This window comes from Miniopterus schreibersii, assembly GCF_964146895.1.
Source record: "Miniopterus schreibersii genome assembly, chromosome: 10".
NCBI classification, from domain to species: Eukaryota; Metazoa; Chordata; class Mammalia; order Chiroptera; family Miniopteridae; genus Miniopterus; species Miniopterus schreibersii.
This window is the reverse complement of record NC_138110.1, coordinates 27,793,902-27,801,410: the sequence shown is the minus strand read 5'-3', so window position 1 is coordinate 27,801,410 and position 7,509 is coordinate 27,793,902.

Sequence of the window (7,509 nt, the reverse complement as noted above, 5' to 3'; positions counted from 1 at the left end):
TACCTTCCATGCCCAGGGATAACTCTGTTCTGCTGACAAGAAATCCCTGGGACAATCCTTCCTGGAATGTATACCTTTCTGGGGAAGTATTATTTGGTGATGTGACTTTTTTTTTTTTTTCTGTAATCACACTCTCTCCTAGATTAAAGCCTATGATATTTAGATATTGAGTTGGTTGAACAATTCCACATAATATAAAATTTGAACTTAGATACCAATGTTCTATGTGAAAAATGATCCATGTGTTTTTAAAGGATTGGTGAGTTTTATTTTTTACTTTTATTTTTTCTTCAGGGAAGTACTGACCATATCTGATGTACTTGGGCAATTCAATGCTAAATACCTACTCTCACCTGATAAAATAAAGTGTTAGATGTTTACTTTCTTGGAAGTTCCTGAGTAAGTTATATTAAGCCTAGCTGTCTTCATAAGAAGGAGTACCTTAATGACCCTTTTCAAAACTAACACTTGGTGACACTAACTAAATTACACTGGCAGTGGCAGTGGTCTCTCCTTTGGCCTGATGGAAAGGACACAGCTCTTCCAGGGCCTGTGGCTTATCACACCCCCTATCCTACTTTGCCTGTAAGCCTCCTCCTTTCTAGTCCAGTTTATGTACTTTTATAATTCTAACTACCTCTTTGAGGGCGTTTACTTGAGTATATGCCTCTGTATAAATGTCCTCTTATTATATTATAAGAACTGGTCTATGTTTACTTCAGAAACCAGAAAAGATTAGTACTCATTTTTTAAAATTTATTATTATTTTTTTAAAATATATTTTTATTGATTTCAGAGAGAGGAAGAGAGAAGGAGGGAGAGAGAGAAACATCAATGATGAGAGTCATTGATCGGCTGTCTCCTGCATGCTCCCTGTTGGGAATCGAGCCCACAACCCCAGCATGTGCCCTGATGGGGAATCAAACCTCTATCTCCTGGGTCACAGGTCGATGCTCAACTGCTGAGCCACGCTGGCCGGGCAGTACCCAATTTTTTTGACTTTGTTATCCTAAAGCATACAACTTAACAGATTGCTTGAATTCTGTCTCTCTTATATTCCCTCTAAGCCTTTTGTTGAGTGCTTCAAAATAATTTACAATTAGAATCATGAAAAACTTGTCTCTGTGGATGGGTCACCAAGGCCTTAGGAAATCTGAATTAACACACTAACCACCACAGGACCTCTGAGGATTCACAGTGGTCAACTAGAGACACCTTCAAAATAAAACAAAGATTAAAAATGAAAACTATTAATACCTGGGATGTTAAAAAATAGGGTAATGAGTGTTACTGATTTGTAAAACTGAAATGGAAACATCAAGAAAATTGCCAAGAGTTCCATAACCATGGATTTGCTCACTAATAAATAGATGACAGATAATAGGGAAGTGTGCTAGGGACTATAGAAAGTTATTCAAAGATGAAAGGTGTTCAACTCCTGCCTTTGAGATGCAAATATCGGTCACAGCTCAAGGAGAGCAGAGCTGTAAGAGAGCAGAGCTGTAAGTAGTGAAAAGGAATGACAGTCTTCTTCCTGTCTATGAAGCAGAGGACTTCAGAAAGGAAGCACACTAGAGCTGGAACTTTCCACATTAAAAGAAAAAAAGGTGAAAACAGGGTTAGAGTGAATGAATATATATCTTTGGATGCTCAGTCTCCAAATATGCCCGAAGGAATCTTGGTGAAAAAGCCCCCCATCATGCAACTCCAACCATATATCTGCAAACAATATCAGACCCCTGCGGCCTAGGTGCTGGCTGGCTACATATGGAGCAAGAAAGCTCCTCTGTTGTTTTGGTCCAACCTCAGTTTTAGAAAGGCCCTGTGCACCAGCTTTGGGATGGGACTTTCAACCTACCAGCCCCACCTCCTCGGAAGCGAAGCTGCTCTGAACTTATTGAGTCTTATGTGCTGCTGCCCCTCTACTCCCCACCCTGCCCCAGCACTAGCGCACTTTTCTTCAATAGCAGATATGGTCCCAGAAAGCTTCTTGCCCCACTCTGCAATGGAGAGTTTTCTATTACCTGTCTACCAGTAACACTTTCCTTGCCTGTGCTCTCTGAGCAAGTGGCTTTTCTGTCCCTTAGTCATGGACCTAAAGCTTTTACTTCATGGTAGAAAATATGCAGGTGCTGTATATATGCCCTTCTACTGCAGACTCTAACCCCTACACCACCAGTGGACTCATCAGTTCTGTCCCAAACTTGCTCCAGAGCATATGGCGGGGGCCTCTGGGAAAGATCTTACAAGTGAACACAGACTTTCCCTTGGTCAGGCGCCCCCAGCAATACTTGGCAATGACTTGCTCACCTATATTTGGTCATTAGGAGTCCTTTAATTAATTTATTTTTATTTATTTTTATTTTTCCCATTCTATTTTTAAAATTTTTTTTGTTGAATATATGGGTGGCATTGGTAATAAAATTATACTGGTTTCAGGTATACAATTCTACAATACATCATCTGTATATTGTATTGTGTGTTTACCACCCCAAGTCATCTCTTTCCCTCACCATTTATCCCCACTTTACCTTCTTCAACCCCCCCCCCCCACCTCCCTTCCCTCTGGCAATCACCATATTGTTGTCTGTGTCCAGAAGTCTTTCTTTTTGTTTGTTTGTTTCACCCTTTGCACCAGCACCCAACACCCTACCTTCTGACAGCTGTTACCTGCTTGCTTCCAGGCCTGCAGGTAGTCCTTCTTCCTGTGCTCTGTCATAGGTAAGACAGATCACCTATCACAGTTCCCATTGAAGAGACTTTTTCTCTTAATATTATATGTTACTAGTTTGCCACCTCAGTACTCTGATGGGCTTAAACATTATAATTTCATAGTTTATCTGAATTTTATTCATTATTAGGATGGGAGTGATTTTCTTTGAAGCTATCTATTTCCCAAGCAGAAATCCAGTTTAAAATCTTGAAAGCAGAAAATTTATAGTACTAAATGAAAAAATAGACAAATACTACAAAAAAGAGAGATTTTTGCCACAGCTTTCTAAGTAACAGAAAACAAACAGATATCTATATTTATATATTCTACAGATAAACTATTAGACTTAACATGTAAATTAAAAAAAACAATTAGGGAAGTAGATTTTTTAAAATAACATTTACAATAGACCAAATTCATTAAATACCTAGGAAGAAAAATAAATCATTCCTAAGAAAATGAAAGAAAACCTGAATGAAAGCAAATATATAACATGTTCTTGAATTGGAAGACTAAATAGTGCAAAAACCATCATGTTTCTTAATTGAACTATAATCAAAGCCACACTATTTATAAAGTCTAGACAAGAGTCCAGAACAACTAAAGAAGCCTAATTCTCTTTTTCCAGCTAAGATTTGCACCGCGCTAGGCAGTAGATAACATAATATGACACAATCCAAGCTTAACACAGAGGCCTTTTCAAAGATCTCCTCTGAGTAGTCTATGACTCCGAAAAGGACAGCCAAACTCCTGATAAAGATGCAGCCTGATGGCAAGAACACATTACTGGCATCTCTCCACCAGAATCTGCCGAAGCCATGTTTGATATGTACTTTTAAAGTAAGGGCCTCAGAAAAGGCCAGGCTTGAAACCTTTTGCTTAGGGCACAAAGATCCCCAGAGTCAAGCGCCCTGATGAGACAGGATCTATGACTAACTAAAAACCTAACTGTGTCCTAAAGCCAACCAGTCCCCCACTAGGCAGTATGGTGTGGAGATATGAAATCTGAAACTGCCACACTGATTTTGCCATTATGAAAATAAACCTGACATTATAGAAGGCAGAGCAAAAAGACCAGGAGGAACTGTCCTCTTGGCATCTTTAAGCTGCTGAATCAAACACAGTCTGAAACCAGCCTTACCCTTGGCCTTGCCACCTGCCTGGGACCATAAATCCCCTTTACTTTTTAAGTAAACTGGAGTTGTTCTTCCTGTAACTTGTTCTTGTTGAAATAAACATTCCAGTCAGGAGCCATAGCCAGCAGTGTTCTTAAATACTACTAAAAATAAAAGGATGCAATGATAACTATTGAGATATTTCTAGACACCTTAAGATTTAAATTAGAATCCTCTACCTCTGAAATGATCAATTCTTGATGTTTTTTTTATGGAAAGAAGGATTCACAGCTATGAGGAAGGTAAAAACTAGAGACTCAGGGGCAGATGGAAACAATAATGGTAGAATGGGAGGGGAGATATGGAGACAGTTAAGACCAGGAAGAAGTTCAGATGAGGGACACCTATGAGTGACAAAAGTAAAAGAAAATTTTTCAAAGAAGAACCCATGTAGATAGGAAAGACTTGCAGGGACAAGTCAGGAAGTAGGCAAAAGCTTTTCAAGAGCCCTGTGTGGATTCTCAGTGGCGTAGCTGTAAGCAGTATTTTCAGAATCTTGGTCAATGTTTCTAAGTATTTCTAAAATTTGATTAAAAACTATTAGTGGGACAGGAATTCTCACCCAGGAGGAGCACAAAGACAGGCAAAGTTTGAGGTGTAATTATGTCCTTCAAGACTGTGAAACATCCAGGCTTAAATTTCTGTGCATTTCTGTTCTTTTTGTGACTTTTTTCCTACTTTGTTTCCCCACACCCCCTCCATTTTTATATATCCATAAAGCTATTTTTATTTCCATAAGGTTATTTCATGGACTAGGAATCACAACATGTATCCCATCCCATCCTCCAGGTAGGCTTATCCAAATACAAAACGAATGAATTTGTGTACATCTCATTCTTGCTTGATAAAATCTGAGATGACACGAAGTTGCTAAAGGAAGGCAGCACCCGTCGCTAGAATGGAAGTACTTTTCAATAGAGCAAGGTTTGCCTGGAAGGAATGGGGTGAGTGAATCGACCACATTTCTGCTCACTGTTCTCATGGCTTCCATCACCTCCAGAATACAATTCAATTCTGTGCACAGCACACAATCATTATAAATACTCCACCTACGTGACTAGCCCAGCCTATGGCCATTTTTATACTTTACACTTCAACAAAGATGAAACACACATACTTCCTATTATATATTCCTCCTCATTGTCTTAAACCAAAATGCTATTTTTGTTTGGAATGTATTTTTACTTACCTATTACCACCAACACAAGTTTATATGTAACATCCTTAGTAAAACTTTTTGTTGCATATCCAAATTGGTCTAAATGTCCCAGTATTCCCCAATTATCTTGTGTTATAGCACAACATTTTTTAACTTCAATCATTTGCTTATATCTCTAGCCTGTGGAAGGAAACCTGTACTATTTATATATATTCTCATGGTATCTACTTGGTGCTTTGCACGCACTGGGCTCACAAAAGAAAGATCTGCTGTATGAATGTATCAGCTTTATAAACTGATAGTAAAACATATTAGTTATTTTGATGTGCACTAGAAAATGTTTCTGAAACACAAAAAAAGTTATTTAGATGAAGATATTTAAATATCATAATTCTTTTTACTTTAATTTATGGCTGTGATTCCTGTTAAATATAAATGTTCTTTGAAAAGATAACTATTATCCATTTCTAAGCTATCTTAGATTTAGCACATTGACAACTAAATTCACTCCCCTAGGTTTACCTACTCTTCCCTGACTCCCTTTGGTCTAAATAAGCTGCCTGGGGAAGTTGACCAAGCTCTGTGCTCAGGGTCAGTATTTTTATCAGTTATAGTTTTTAAGTTCCTAATAAATTACTAAACGCTTCTTAGCAATGGGTACAAGAGCACATATACTCCTGAAAAAGAAAGAATAAACTCCTATGAAGGGAGATTGAAGACATTTAGGGAACTGAAATTTCAAAATCTCAAGTGCAGTACACTGAAGGTCAATGTGTCTGTATGGAAAGACATTGATAGTGGGTTTCCCTGGTCCACATAAATTACAGTATTTTAACTAACTCATTATATGATGGAAATAAATAAATTCAATGCAGAGAAACTAGGATTTGAAATATAATCAAGATTCAAAGTGAAATAATATCAGACTTTAAAATATGACCCAAGTTACTCCAATTGAACCTGTGCACTTTGACCTCCATTAGCTTCTTTTGTTTGCTTCCTAAGTGGAATAGATATAAAGTAAAACTCCTGGATAGGTTTCCATGCAGAGGATGGGTGGCGATAGCATCACAAAGCCCTCACCAATAAGGCCACATTGCTTATCACTGCGAGATGAATTATTCACAATTTCAGCTTTCTTTCAACATTGGGATATGGAAAGAAGGTGAACTTCACAGTCAGCTTTGCACTTCTGGGGTCAGCTGAGCACTTATCTTCAGAGTGACAGAGGAACCTTAATTTTGCAGGGTCCTCTACTTCATTCTCCTGCAATGGAAATCCAACCAAGACTTTATCAGTCTGCAAGATCTGCCTTGGAGCTATATGAGAAAAAAACCACATCTTGAACAGAATAAACTCAGGTAGGGAAAAGGAAGGATTTCGCTGCAGTAAATTTGCAGTTTCAGATAGGAAGCTGCCTTATATGTGTGCATAAGTATTTTTACCTTTTAACTGGGATTTCCCATCTTTCTGTAGCACCTCGGAAAATACTGAATTCAAGGTTTCCAGTTTCTCTGACTTCATTACTCTAGAATGCTAGTAACCCCTCAGCCATTTAACTTCCCCCCAACTACAGGGTGTATTGAAGGCCCAGTTATAAAATTGGCCATATTTGTCTTTCATTTTCTTCTCTACTCTCTTTTCTTCCTGCTGTATCTCTTTGTCTTCTTCCTTTGTTTTAATCTCACTTGCTGCTCTTAGCAAATGAAGTAATAACTAATTTATAATAAAGTTAGATAATTTATATGTGTGTTTTTTTTTAATCCAGAGGGATTTTTACTTAAGTTGAACACAAAGCAGGAAGTAACTGAAATAGGTTAGTTTCTGGGTAATTGTTTTATCTTCTCTTTGATTACATTCATTCTAAAATCATTAATTCAACACCTCCTATGTGCACACTCTGCAAACAGGTGGTAGATGAAACACATAGGCACTGTCCTTCATGCAAGCATCTTCTGGTGAAGACACGGACATGAGATCCCTGTGACGTAGGCGATAAAGGGAATCGTGGAGGCAGAGCAGGGTATGTGAGCCACAGTCCTCCTACCAGGATGACCACACTTCTCAGGGACGATGTTTTTCCTCAGAGTGTAAAGGCTTGGGGAGTACTCGGGATACCAACTTCCAGAACCTCAGCGGTTTATGCGTTATCTGTCCAGACGCTGTTCTTTGTCCTGGGTTTTCCTTTTCTGCCTACCTTCTAGCAATGGTCATTCTCTAAGTTTAAAAAAGGAAGTAACTGAAGAGGGCATATCACCTTCAGGTATCAGAACCCACACCCAGGAACCAAACAGAGGAATGAGTCCCAGGGGTGGCTTCTGGGCTGAGAAAGTGAATAACTCTGATGACTAAGAAACCTTTTTACAAACCGGGTCTTTCCAATGCTTTACTTTTCAACAAGAGCGAAGGAGGACTAGTTTAATTGTTGGCATATACATTATTAAAAAATGAATTTTAATGCT